The sequence below is a fragment of the Schistocerca serialis genome, chromosome 2 (assembly GCF_023864345.2).
Source record: "Schistocerca serialis cubense isolate TAMUIC-IGC-003099 chromosome 2, iqSchSeri2.2, whole genome shotgun sequence".
Lineage (NCBI taxonomy): Eukaryota > Metazoa > Arthropoda > Insecta > Orthoptera > Acrididae > Schistocerca > Schistocerca serialis.
In genome coordinates, this window is record NC_064639.1 from 710,135,187 (window position 1) to 710,149,028 (window position 13,842).

Sequence of the window (13,842 nt, forward strand, 5' to 3'; positions counted from 1 at the left end):
GTGAAGGGACTCCGAAAGATTTGTATTCGGCCATTCAGCTGGCAATTCAATGTCTGGCAATCAGGGGTACACGAGAGGCAAAGTGTATACAATGAGTATGTTATAAGTGTGGTCATATGGGACTTGTGCAAAGGCAATGTACCCAGTCACCGAGGAATAGAGGAAGGGGTGGAAATCAGCAGTGTGGTGGATGGAGAAGTGGAGTTAGTAGAGGTAGACAATTGTTAAATGGCAGAGGTGGCCTAAGACCCACCTTAGGGAGCTCCCGTTTAATTTCAATGCTACAAATACGTATGCAGAGGTGGAATGTTCAGTGGTAGGATCCATAGGAACTAAAACGTTTAAGATTTTGTTGGACACAGGGGTGCAAGTGTCAGTGGCTACTAAGAGTTTAATGGGATGAAGGAAGTTGGAACCACCGCGTTACAGGTTACATGGAGTGGGGGATAAGGAGGTCACACCTTTGGGGTCAGTGACAGTTGACTTTCGCATAAGGAAAGTCTGATTAGATGCATGCCTGGAGAAACTTGTCGATGAAGAGCTGTCACGAAGAGCGTTAAACCACAGATCACGTAAGAAACAGATTGTCCGTCCTTACGGCGGAACAGGCAACCCTAAAAATAGTTTTCCCGTCGGTCAACAGATGTCGCAGGCGACACTACAATGCTAACTGACCTGTCCATGTCGCGGAATTGGCAACGCTGTATCTTCGGTGACGTGAATGACGTTGATTTGTGTTCAGCTAGAGCGCTGCGCGCGAAATGCATTCGTCACACAGCTGACTGTAGACCATGATCGGCTATGGTTTTTCCCGAGTTTTCAATCGAAGAATGTAGATTAGTTCCTGTAATTCCACAAACCAAGTTTATTTCTACTGTAGGGATTCTTCTCACAATCATATGCAAAATGAAAAGTAATACACAATCTGCTCTCGCGCAGACATGTTACTATAAGCAGTGTTGTTTTCGAGTGAAAGCTGTGTCAGGATTATTAGTGCACAGATAAAAAAAATTAAAATAGGCAGCGTCTATAGTTTGCATGCTATGCTCGTTCTCTTCTATCCTCCTCCCTTCATTCCAGTATAAACGTTTGTTCACATGTATAAACGAATGGCACTGAACATTGGCGAATTATCTATGAATACTCATTTGCAGCAGTGTAAACGAGGTTTTACACTCGTTCACTTCGTTCGCTCTAGTATATACCAGGATATAGAGGGACCAATGACCTAGCAGTTAGATGACGTCTATTATTCATTTATTTCACTGTTGCGATCTCAGTTCTAGAGCCATTTTCAAGTACCAAGGGAAAGGTCTTGTAAGATAATGCTTCTTAAATTGTTTACCAAATGCTACCACACTATGCTTTGCGTTTTGTTATCCATATCTTATATTGGTTTCAGTTTTCACATTGCACACAAAAATGCCTCTACAGCCAAAATTACGATAGTGAAGTGAATAAACAGTTTAAAAAAGTCCAAATCGCAGCAAAGATTTCATTTAAAAATTATATGATATGATTCTTGTATAGGAAGGGCTGCCACGTTATATCAGAATATAAGATCGACAAAATTTAGATAGGATCGAATGCTTAGGGATCTTTATTAATTCTTACTCGTGACTAATTTATAGATTTCCCTGAATTTAAAATCCACTCGCGTAATCTTTCTTTATTTTGGACGGGAATCTGAACATTTTCAGTTCAGGATATGTTCGTCTATTCCTTCCACAGTTGATATACTCGCAGGCCCACGGCATGACGACTCGTACCACTACCACCGGTATGTCAGAAACAGCTGTACTTCACAGACGCCAAATAGTGGAAAGCTGCACGCGTTCGGCCGATGTTGCCACATATTTCACAGAACGGAGTGCCATCTAGTGGTTGATTCCACAAGTAAGGGTGTGACGCTGCTGCCGCCTGGTGGCCGTTCCCTGACAAGGGTTGCCTGCTAGACCAAGCGATTGGGCAATCTGTTTCCTACGTGATCTGGGTTTAAACATAATGAACAAACCAATTGAGCTGTGTACATTAGCATTAAGGCTTAATTCGCGTTAGTGTGTGTCTAGTGGCACCAGGAAGTCGCTTTGGGTAAGTGTAGAGGCAAATCTACCTGTGGGTACGGTATGTGTTATTGAACCATTGGAGAATAATGAATTTTTGGATCCATTAGGTTGTTTTGTGAAACTTGGTATTGTACGCATGCAAGGGGGAAACGACAGGCGAGTAGTCCCCATGAACATGGAAAATTTTAGCACTGTAGACGCGAATTTGGGAAAAGGAGTTTTAGTAGCGAATTTGGATGTACCAGATGACTAAGACTGGTGTTCAAGAGGTAAGCATAGCGATCAATCACTAACTGCTGATAGAACTGCATTGCATAACAAAGTTAAGCATTTGAAGGGAGGAGGAATAGAGCATATGGAAGAATTGTTGTGGGAATTTAAGGATTTGTTTTTTCCGTGATGGTCGTTATCAGCAACTCCATTAGTTCAATATAGGATAAGAACAGGGGACGAAGCACCTGTTTACCGTAAACCATACAGAATACCGAGTTATTTGCAGCCGATTGTGGAGGATATCATTGATCAGCAGCTCGCAGACGGTATTATAGAGCATCGTAATAGTTGCTGTGAAGTGGGCATTATCGTTGCGCCTAAAAAAAAAATCTATGGATGCTACTACGAAATACAGGTTCTGTCGTGACTACCGATACCTCAATAATAAGACAGTATTGACGCATACCCCATTCCAAACATATCTGAGACTCTGGCTCACATAGGACAGTGCCAGTACTTTTCTGTGATGGATTTGACAAGTGGTTACCATCAGTTAGGCCAACGGCCTTGCCGCAGTCGTAACACCGGTTCCCGTCAGATCACCGAAGTTATGCGCTGTCGGGCTGGGCTAGCACTTGGATGGGTGACCATCTGGTCTGTCCAGCGCTGTTGGCAAGCGGGATGCACTCAGCCCTTGTGAGGCAAACTGAGGAGCTACTTGACTGAGAAGTAGCGGCTCCGGTCACGAAAACTGCCAACAGCCAGAAGAGCAGTATTCTGACCACATGTCCCTCCATATCTGCATCCAGTGATGCCTGTGGGCTGAGGATGACACGGCGGCCGGTCGGTACTGTCGGTTCCGTTGGGCCTTCATGGCCTGTTCAGACGGAGTTTAGTTTTTAGTTTTTATCATCAGTTCGAGATGGTTCCAGAGGATTGTCCAAAAACTGCTTTCTCTACTCCGGGAGGCCATTACCAGTACATCAGAATGCCATTCAGTTTGAAAAACGCTCCAGCAACGTTTCAGAGGTTGCAAGACAGTGTGTTGAGGGGTTTGAAATCACAGCATTGTCTTGTCTATTTGGATGACATTATAGTGCTTTCAAGTAGTATGGAGCAGCATAGACAGCTGTTAAGAGACGTCTTTATGAGGTTAAGAGCAGTTCGTTTAACGTTGTGCCTGGAGAAGTGTCATTTTGTGTTGGAAGAAGTGAAATATTTAGGTCATATTATCACTAAGGACAGAGTGCGAACAGATCCGAGGTTAGTACAGGCTGTAAGGTAGTATTGGGAGCCGAAAACAGTTACGGAAATACAAACATTCGTCAGAATTTGCAATTTCTATCGAAAGTTCGTGAAGGGTTTTGCAGATTTAGCACAGCCATTAACGCGATTGTTAAGGAAGGGTGCGAAATCTGAGAGGGCAGAAGTGTGTCAAAGCATTTGACAAACTGAAAGAAGTGTTAATATCAAGTCCGGTTCTTGTGTTTCCAGATTTTGAAAAGGAATTTATTCTAGCATGCGATGCACCAAATCAAGCATTAGGGTGTGTTCTTAGTCAGGAAATTGATGAGAAATAACATCCTGTAGCCTATGCGTCTAGGCAGTTGAATGCAGCGGAGAGGAATTTCTCAACAACAGAGACGAAGATGCTTAGAGTAATCTATGAAATCACATATTTTAAATGTTATTTATATTGGAGAGGATTTTGGGTAGTGAAAGATCATGCTGCATTGAAGTGGTTGTTGAGGTTGAAGGATCTGTCCACTAGACGCGCTAGGTGGGCTGTGAGGTTTAGTGAATTCGACTACAAAGTGGAGCACAAGCCTGAGGAGAAGCACAGTAATGCGGATGCACTGCATAGAAAGGTGGCAAAAGTAGAAGTCATAGGTTGTGACCTAGCAGTATGGCAAGAATTAGTGCCAGCGAAGGTGAGAGATGAGATTTTAAAAGAGGCACATGATCACATGTTATCTAGTCCAATAGGAGAGTGGTGGAGAGGTTTTGGTGGAGTTGTAGGAAGGTAGATGTGGATCAGTACGTCAAGAATAGTATTCCTTGTGAGCAGAGAGCAGATTTGAGTTGGAAACGGATACAGCTATGATTGCCGGAAGTGACATGTTCATTTTCTTGTGGGGAATTGATGCCTTAGGAACTTTCAATCGAACACCATCAGGGAACAGATTCGTTCTGACAATAATAGACCATTTTTCGTGGTATGTGGAGATAGTGGCTATGCCAAATGAATGAAGTTTAGTGTACTGGAGACAATAATTACTGACCAAGGGACCAACATCATGTAGGATTTAATGAAGTAACTATGTAAACTGTTGAATGTAAAGAAGTTGAGGTCGAGCACATTACACCCACAGGCGAACGGAAGGGCAGGACAGGTACACAGAACAGTCGGGAATATTCTGAGTTTTTATGTGGATTCTCATCACCGTCAGTGGGACGATTATTTGAAGCATATTGTATGCGCATACAATGCAGAAGTCCATACCAATACCAATTTGTCTCCATATGAGGTAGTGTACGGGCGAAAAATGCTGTCACCGTTTGATTTAGTGAAGCTACAGAAAGGAAGGACCAGTGAATCTGTACGTCAATTCACGGGAACAGTTAAGAATGTTTGGAAACAGGTACGAAAGGCGAATACAAGGCTTTGGAAAGGCAGGAAGATGGAGTGATGCGGAAAATAAAATTTACCACAGTATAGAGTAGGGTAACTGGTAATGCTATCCAGCCCCTATATGCCAAAAGGGAAAACGAAGAAGTTCTACATGAGATACCAAGAGCCATACCAAGTAGTTGAAACCACATCCCCCATTAATGTTAAGCTTCAGCTGCCAACTAGAACAACAATAGTACACATTGGGTGGTTGTGGCAATTTACGGGTTGTCCCGATGTGATTCCAGACATGGCACAGGAAGGGAAGAGGAAGAAAGAGAGAGTGAAGAGAGGTATTTGGCACAGAGGAAAACAGGAAGATAGAGTACAGCATGATGTACCGTATGCTTTGCAATCCAGAAAGTAGTGGGGTATTTACAGTTTTTTGTTTTCTTGTAATGTGTCATTGGGTTTCTGGAGATGAATTAGGCATCGTATTTTCATTTGTTGTATGTGTTTTCCAGTGTTATAAGCCTGCTAGGGGCAGCAGTCTTTTTGAAGATGGAGATAGAGTGATAGTGATCACTGTCCTCATGGCACTGAAAAGGAGAGCATTGAGCAAGTTGGTAGCAGTAAGAAACTGATGAGGTATTGCTGATCTCGGCAGCTAACAGCCGTTACGCCGAGATGACAAGGGAGGAATTACAGAGCTGCCATAGAGGGAAGGTAACGGTATGTCCGGCCATTGTGATAAGCACCAATCCGGGCACATGCACGGTGCAGCTATTTTCAGCCAGGAGGGAAGAAATAGATTGTACGAGGGACATCATGGAGCCAGAATTGAGCTTGCAACGGGTCAGGATGCATTGGATCTACTCCACCCACGAAAAATTAATGGTAGTAGCAAGTTGTTTTGAGCAGGGAGTATTAGCTGAAGCGAAACGTATAGAGCTCGAGGGGAGTGGAATTTTAATCAATGGAACTAAGTGTAACATAATAGGACTATCCATCCATCTGCCAGCATCAATTTAGGAGATTCGCAGTTGAATGTTACACAGCCACAGGTGTACTGACCGGAAGCAACTTGAGAGTTTTTGCCAAGGTAGAATCTGACCTTGTTAAATCAAACCCTGGAGTCAAGTCTGTTGAGATCCATAAACCAGTACATTTCCAAGCAAGAGGGGTGCATATCAGCTGAACAGCTTGTGTAGCATGTCGCTCAATATAGAGAAAAGCAACAAGAAGTAACGATCATTTTGATCACCTCTGTGGCAAGTGCCATTGCAGTCTTAACTTTGTTGTGTGTTGTTGTCATTCTGATCAGGTAGAGAGCGAGTTCCAAGAGTGAACCGACGGTAGTCCAAATCCCAGTGGATTGGATACTGAGGGCGTAAGACGGGTAGGTAAGGGGGTGATCGAGTATTAAGTGGAGTGGTCATCCAGTAAGGAATTTTTACGATTTGTCTCATGTCATGTGTTTTAAGAGGACTAGACCACATCTAAATCTTCTAATAGTAGTAGTAAGTATGCCATAAGTATGTGCCGACCCAAACACGTTTAAGAGTAGTTAGAGGTCGACCAGGGGACCACGTCTTTCCGAAGGGGGGAATAATGTAGCAGCACCACCGTTCAAGATGGGAAAAGGTTAGTTTCGGTGCAGTATTATTGAGCGCACAAGTTACAGCCAGGCACGAGCCTGTTGATGGTAAGTTACGCTACCAGTGATTGCGAAGTAGAATTGAGGCCACAGGGCCGTAGACCTGCTGAAAAGAGTAAATGCAGCGGTTTGCATGGCGCTACTTACATGCAGAAGGGGCCCACTGGCCCAACCCAGGTGTTATGAGTACATGACTCAGAGCAGTGCGTTAGCAAAACAGAGGCGCACAGCCACATACAGATATACGCCGGTTCACTAACAAGGCATTAAAGTGTGACAGCTCTCCTGTATGGTGGGGCATGTCACACCATTGGCTACACGCAGCAGCAGATGGGATGCCAGCGTTCCAGTCTATGGCAGGTCGCTAGTTCGACCCTCTGAGGCCAGCGTGGGGCCTGGAGCCAGCCAGTGGTGAGCCATGCCACGGATCGCTACTGCAGGCAATCTTGTTGGTCCCCAACACGCCCCGGAGGCATCCCAAGGCGAGGACCGCAGATTCTGACGCCAGATCGTGGGCGCATGTTATGTTGAGCGACATGCTGCACAAGCTGTTCGGCTGAAATGCGCCCCTCTTACTCGGAAATGAACTGGTTTACAGATCTCAACAGACCTGACTGCAGGTTTTGATTTAACAAGGTGAGATTCTGTCTTAGCAAAAACTCTAAAGTTGCTTCTGGCCAGTACACCTGTGGCTGTGTAACGTTCAATTGCAAGTCCCCCGAAACTGATGCTGGCGGATGGAAGGTTGGTCCTATTATGTTCCACTTAGTTCCACTGATTAAAATTCCACTCCTCTGGAGCTCTATACGTTTCGCTTCATCTAATACTCGCCGGCCGCGGTGGTCTAGCGGTTCTAGGCGCTCAGTCCGGAACCGCGCGACTGCTACGGTCGCAGGTTCGAATCCTGCCTCGGGCAGGGATGTGTGTGATGGCCTTAGGTTAGTTAGGTTTAAGTAGTTCTAAGTTCTAGGGGACTGATGACCACAGATGTTAAGTCCCATAGTGGTCAGAGCCATCTAATACTCGCTGCTCAAAACAACTTGCTGCTACTATTAATTTCTCATAGGTTGAGAAGATCCAATGCATCCCGACCCATTGCAAGCTCATGTTTGGCTCCATGATGTCCCTTGTACAATCTATTTCTTCCCTCCTGGCTGAAAATAACTGCACCGTGCACGTGTTCGGATTGGTGCTTATCTGTAATTCCTCCCTTGTCATCTTGGCGTAACGGCTGTTAACTGCCGAGATCAGCAATACCTCATCAGTTTCTTACTTCTACCAACTTGCTCAATGCTCCCCTTTTCAGTGCCCTGAGGACAGTAATCACCATCACTTTACCTCCATCTTCAAAAAGACTGCTGCCCATTGCAGGCTTACAATACTCGAAAACACATACAACATATGAAAATACAATGCCTAATTAATCTCCAGAAACCCAATGACACATAACAAGAAAACAAAATACTGTAAATACCCCACTACTTTCTGGATTGCAAAGCATACTGTACATCATGCTGTACTCTATCTTCCTGTTTTCCTCTGCACTAAACACCTCTCTTCACTCTCTCTTTCTTCCTCTTCCCTTCCTGTTCCATGTCTGGTATCACATCGGGACAACCCATAAATTGCCACAACCACCCAATGTGTACTATTGTTGTTCTAGTTGGCAGCAGAAGTTTAACATTAATGGGGGATGTGGTTTCAACTACTTGGTATGGCTCTTGGTATCTCATGTAGAACTTCTTCGTTTTCCCTTTTGGCATATAGGGGCTGGATAGCATTACCAGTTACCCTACTCTATACTGTGGTAAATTTTATTTTCCGCATCACTCCATCTTCCTGCCTTTCCAAAGCCTTTGTATTCACCTTTCGTACCTGTTTCCAAACATTCTTAATTGTTCCCATGAATTGACATACAGATTCACTGGTCCTTCCTTTCTGTAGCTTCACTAAACCAACTGGTGACAGCATTTTTCGCCAATACACTACCTCATATGGAGACAAACTGGTATTGGTATGGACGTTTGCATTGTATGTGCATACAATATGCTTCAAATAATCGTCCCACTGACGTTGATGAGAATCCACATAAAAACTCATCATCTTCCTGATTGTTCTGTGTACTTGTTCTGCCCTTCTGTTTGCCTGTAGATGCAATGCGCTCGTCCTCAACTTCTTTACATTCAACAATTTACACAGTTCCTTCATTAAATCCAACATGATGTAGGTACCTTGGTCAGTAGCTACACTGGCACGGAAGCACACTATTGGCCGCCTTGCAGCTCCCAGTGGGCGATGTTGACGCGGCAGGGGCAAAGACCACTGGGTCAGCTGCAGATGCATCCTGATGTTGTCAGAACTCTACGGCCGTAGAAGGCTGACACACAGCAGTGCGCTGCATGGGTTGCTGAGACAGTCATTCCGTGCCAAGCCATTTTGCAGACAGTGAAGTGGTGTCCTCAGCATTGCGGGACCTGGTGACGCCGACCAAGAGAAATGGGGGACTGTAGCTGGAAATAATAAATCACCTGGGAAATTCTGACGAGGTTTAATACGGCGCATCCCGACAGCCCATCCTCGTCAAACATCCATCTACAGCAATGAAATATTTTTATTATTAATTATATCAGGTGCCTTCCTTTGCTAGAGGGCTCTTGTGAATGTGCATATGTGCGTCCCAATGCCTAACGATCGTGGCTAAGGCCAATATTTGTTTGGCTTTCCCAGACTACATACTGTTGCAGCATACATTACAGGTGTATCTGTAAGTTCCTGTACCGAGTAGTGTACAACAATGACAGTGGTATACTCCCCCAGGCACAGGTCACAAATAATTGTTTCTTGTTTCTCAGGGCAACAACACCAATGTAGTCATGGAAGGCAGTTTGTCACAAAACATAGGCAGCTTAGAAGCGCGTGCCTGACGCTAAAAACCCATTTAAACATCATATTGTGTGAAACATTCGTTTCCCACTGCTAGTTTTTAATCTTGAAATACTAAAGTTTATGATCCTGTACTGTCTGTATAGTTTTCAACCTAAAGCTCTGGACATTCGTACATACTCATTTCCAGAAACTCCTGATAGTTGACCACATGTGATGTCTCATGTAGATGGTGCTGCTGTAACTCTCTTGTACATTCCAAAAGTGTGGTTTGACTTGTTCAACTGCGAAGGCTCTCCTCTTACAGCTAGAACTTGTCTTGTCCTATTGGCATTTTATATTTTAGAGTTCTGCTGTCCCTATCATGCAGTTTCTATAGACTACCAAAGCGTTCAACCAAGCGAGGCGGCGAATTGGTTAAGACATTTTCCTGGCTCCACATTGCTGGCCTTTTCTATCCTGTTGGTCTCTCGGAATGTACCTCTGACTTATTACTTGGTATCAGACCTCTCAAGTAGTTCAACAACAATCAAATTTTCAGGGTTGGAAAAGGTTTGCACGATGGAAAGGCAGTCATTATGTCCTACATTGATCGGTCAGAACAATATGACTGCTATATAGTTGCTGGTAGGTCAACTTTGGCGTGGATAACAGTGACAGCGCATTGGGGTATGGAAGTAGTAACGGCTTGGTAGGGTGCTGGAGGCAGTTGGCAACACATCTGCACACACAAGTCACTTAATTCCTGTAAATTCCGGCGAGAGGAGCAATGAGCTCTGACACCATGTTCAGTCAGATCCCACATGTGTTCCATTGGGTTCAGATCTGGCGAGCTGGGGGGACCAGCACAACAATTGGAACTCGCCACTGTGTTTCTCGAACCACTCCATCACACTCCTGGCCTTGTGACATGGCGCATTATCCTGCAGAAAAATGCCAATGCTGTAGGGAAACATTATCGTAATGAAGGGGTGTACATGGCCTGCTACCAGTGTACGATACTCTGTGGCCTTGCATGAGCTCCACTGGATCCATGGAGACTCACATGAATGTTCCCCATATAATAATGAAGCCACTGGCATGTCAGTCCCGCAGTACAGGTGTCAAGGAGCTGTTCTCCTGGAAAATAATGGATTTGCGGCCTCCCATTGGCATGATGAAATGCTCTGCTATGGCGCCAACGTCGAGTGCCGATGGTCACGTGTCCATTTCAGTCGTAGTTGGCGATGTCATGGTGTTAACATTGGCGCATGTGTGGGTCATTGGCTCACTGTTAAGTGTGTTCGCTGTACTGTGTGTTCATAGACACATGAACTCTGGTCAGCATTAAGGTCTGATGTTAGTTCCAACACAGTTCATCGCCTGTCCTGTTTTACCAGTCTGCCCAGTCTACGACGTCTGAAACCTCAAATGAGGGGTGGCCACCTAACCTCACTATCCGTGGACGTGATTTCACATTGGTTCTGCCACATGTTGAAGACACTCACCATAGCACACCTCAGACACTCGACAAGTCGTGCAGTTTCCGAAACGCTCGTGCTGAGCCTCTGGGTCATCACAATCTGCCCTCGGTCAAACGCAGATAGATCGAGCGACTTCCCCATTCTGCACACGGACAGCACACTCACTATTATTACATGCACCGTGCGTTTGTCTGACTAGCAGTCATTCCTCATCAGGTGATGCTGCTATCGCCTAGACGGGCTTATATCTATAGCGGATCGGTGCTCATAATGATCTGGCTGATCAGTGTACATTAAAACGAAAGATACATTATTAATTTGTATTTTATGGTGGAGCAATCAATATTAATTGTACAGTACCTATTACACGTGGGCCACTGAATGCAGTTATAAGAAAACTTTTCAAATGTTTTTCATGATGCTGAAGGCATACGTTATCTCTAGTAAAAGGCACAAGTTCCTTGTCGGCTGCTTGAAAATTGTTTAGCTGGACGTAGGCTTACTGAGTCGTAAAAGTATCAAACAGTGACTGCTTGTTGGTAAGCACCTCAGTATGCTTGTTATAATATATCGCTCTCCCTGTTCAAAGTAAATACTTTGAGATTCAAAACAGCCAGCCCAAAACTGTACGCAAGGTGTGTATTTACCACTGAGCTTGCAGTATATTACTTGCACCAAATGAACTTAAGGATGTACATTACAAAGCCGTATTGCCATGTTTCCCATTCCAACAAACTTGCTGCAACATACTAATCAAAACATGATGCACAGTCATATCAGCCGCCACTAAAACACAGACTTACGGAAACAAGATACTGGAGTTTTGTCCACCAGAGACAAACTTAACCCTTTTTGCGCTCTTTGCTGCACTAATGCATGAAGGATGTGTACAGAGTCAATTGGCACTGTTTTCGTATACATATCAATTCCGACTCCAGTCTTTGGCACATACAGATAGCATCCCAAAAATTTCCATTTTATGCACGTTTTTCTCCCTTCTTTTTTGCCGAGCGGAATACTGCACTGTTACGACACTGGGCTCACAGCACTCCCTCCTGTTTTCTCCGACATCGCCATAAGAGGCGAAGTACAAACGGTGGAGCAAACGGGTATCTGTAGGTAAAATGATGGTGCTCATCTCGTGAAAGAGGGCTAATGGACTTTCACATTGTGTGTTGTACGCTTAACGTGCCACATAGAACAGCATTTTCTACGAGAATTCTATTCCGTTAGATATCCTAAAATGTATGATGTTTACGTAAGCAAGTGGTGTGGCTCGGTAGTTCTGTGGCTAGGTGCCAAGGATCAAATCCAAAGATTTAGGGTTCGATCTCAAGTCGATCATCAGAATTTTCCTGTCACTTATCGCTTCTTTCACCTCAGCCAGTACTTTGTTAACGTGAAAAATAGCAAGTTGCACCGTGGTACGAAGACCTTGTTAAGCTGGGCAAGCCAGCTCTAAGGTCTGAAGAAGGCAAGAACATTCCAGAGGCAACAGGACTGTGCCCAGTAAAGCAACCCTCACGATAAGGACAGCTTAACTTTTTTTACGTCAAACCCAAGATCAGATGTGTAGAAGTGGGGAAGCGGAGAAATAAAAAGACACTTTTGACTTGTGTGGAAATGATGACTGTTTCTCAGTCACTTCAAGATAAAATTAATAATATTCCGGTTACTTTAAATTCAACACAAAATTTATTTATCTTGGTGACCCAAAACATTATGTCCATGTTCTTAGTAGTGTGTTGGTTCACCTTCAGAACATAATGCTGCAGCGATTCTGCCTGCAATGGAGTCGACAAGTCCTTGGTAGGTTTACGGAGCTAGGAAGCTCAAGATGTCTAGGTACAGGTCATGTAGTTCCCATAAATTACGAGCTGGTGGTTTATGGGCACGGCCATGACATCCGAGAGCGTCCCAGATGTGTTCCATTGGGTTCAGATCAGTCGAATTGGTTACGCAAACATCTACGTGACAGCGACTCTGCCCTTGTATCACAGACAGTTAGCCGGCCAGAAGATGCCATCGCCATTGGGGAAGACATAAGGACGCAATAACGCTTACGTATTCAACAGCTGTCTTAGTGCGTTTGGTTACTTCCACATGTCCCACGGAAGCCCTGGTGAGTGTTCTGCACAGTATAATAGCCCCCACCGCCCTGCATCCATATCATGGTGCATATTTCGAGCATCCAGTCGCCTAGACAACGGCCTACGCGGACCTGACAATCGGTCACGTATAACAAGAAAAATTATTCATCCGACTAGGCGACCTGTTACCATGTTTCTATCTCGATATCCTCGTGCCCACCGTAATCATAGTTAACGATGTCAGTGGGTCAGTATGGGAACACATAGAGGTCATCTGCTGTGGAGGCCCATGTTTAACAATGTACATTGAATGGTATGCTAAAAAACTCTTGTGCCTCCACCAGCATTATGTTCTGTCCTTAGTTCTGTCACAGATCGCCGCCTGTCATTCTTTATAGAGCAGACATTCCTCTGACTTCCACGTCCTGTGATGAAGTGTGGACATGCAATACCTTATCGCCTACTCGTCGTTTCATCCTGGGTGCAGGAAGGGGGAAGGGGGAAAGGACAGGGTGCATTGTGACAAAAAAGACAGTGGAGCCGCCCCCCCCCCTCCCACCTGATGTCACAGTGAGGACGCGTAGCACAGCGCAACTTTATGGTTATACGGCAAACGTGTCCCATCACAGACATTGTTGCTTATTACTCGTTCATTTTACTTTCGGTAAGATTCAGTATAAAGTTGGACAAATCAAACGAAGTAGCATGACAGATAATCACACCCTAGGGCTAAGTAATCGATAGTGAAGGTGAAAAATAACTCACTCATTTGATGAAGAAGCAGGTAATGCAGCTTGTTCCAGATTTCTATAGCCGTTCATCAAGGCAAAATGTAAACCCCAGCTGCTTCCTTCTTGCG

At 44.6% G+C, this 13,842-nt stretch overlaps 1 protein-coding gene and 1 pseudogene across 1 annotated transcript in view; both read left to right on the top strand.

The window, feature by feature from the left end:
* LOC126456347 (damage-control phosphatase ARMT1-like) overlaps positions 1 to 13,842 on the top strand; it is a 144,016-nt gene that overhangs the window by 93,706 nt on the left and 36,468 nt on the right. The window lies entirely within an intron of this gene.
* Positions 2,837 to 2,954, top strand: LOC126458667 (5S ribosomal RNA; annotated as a pseudogene).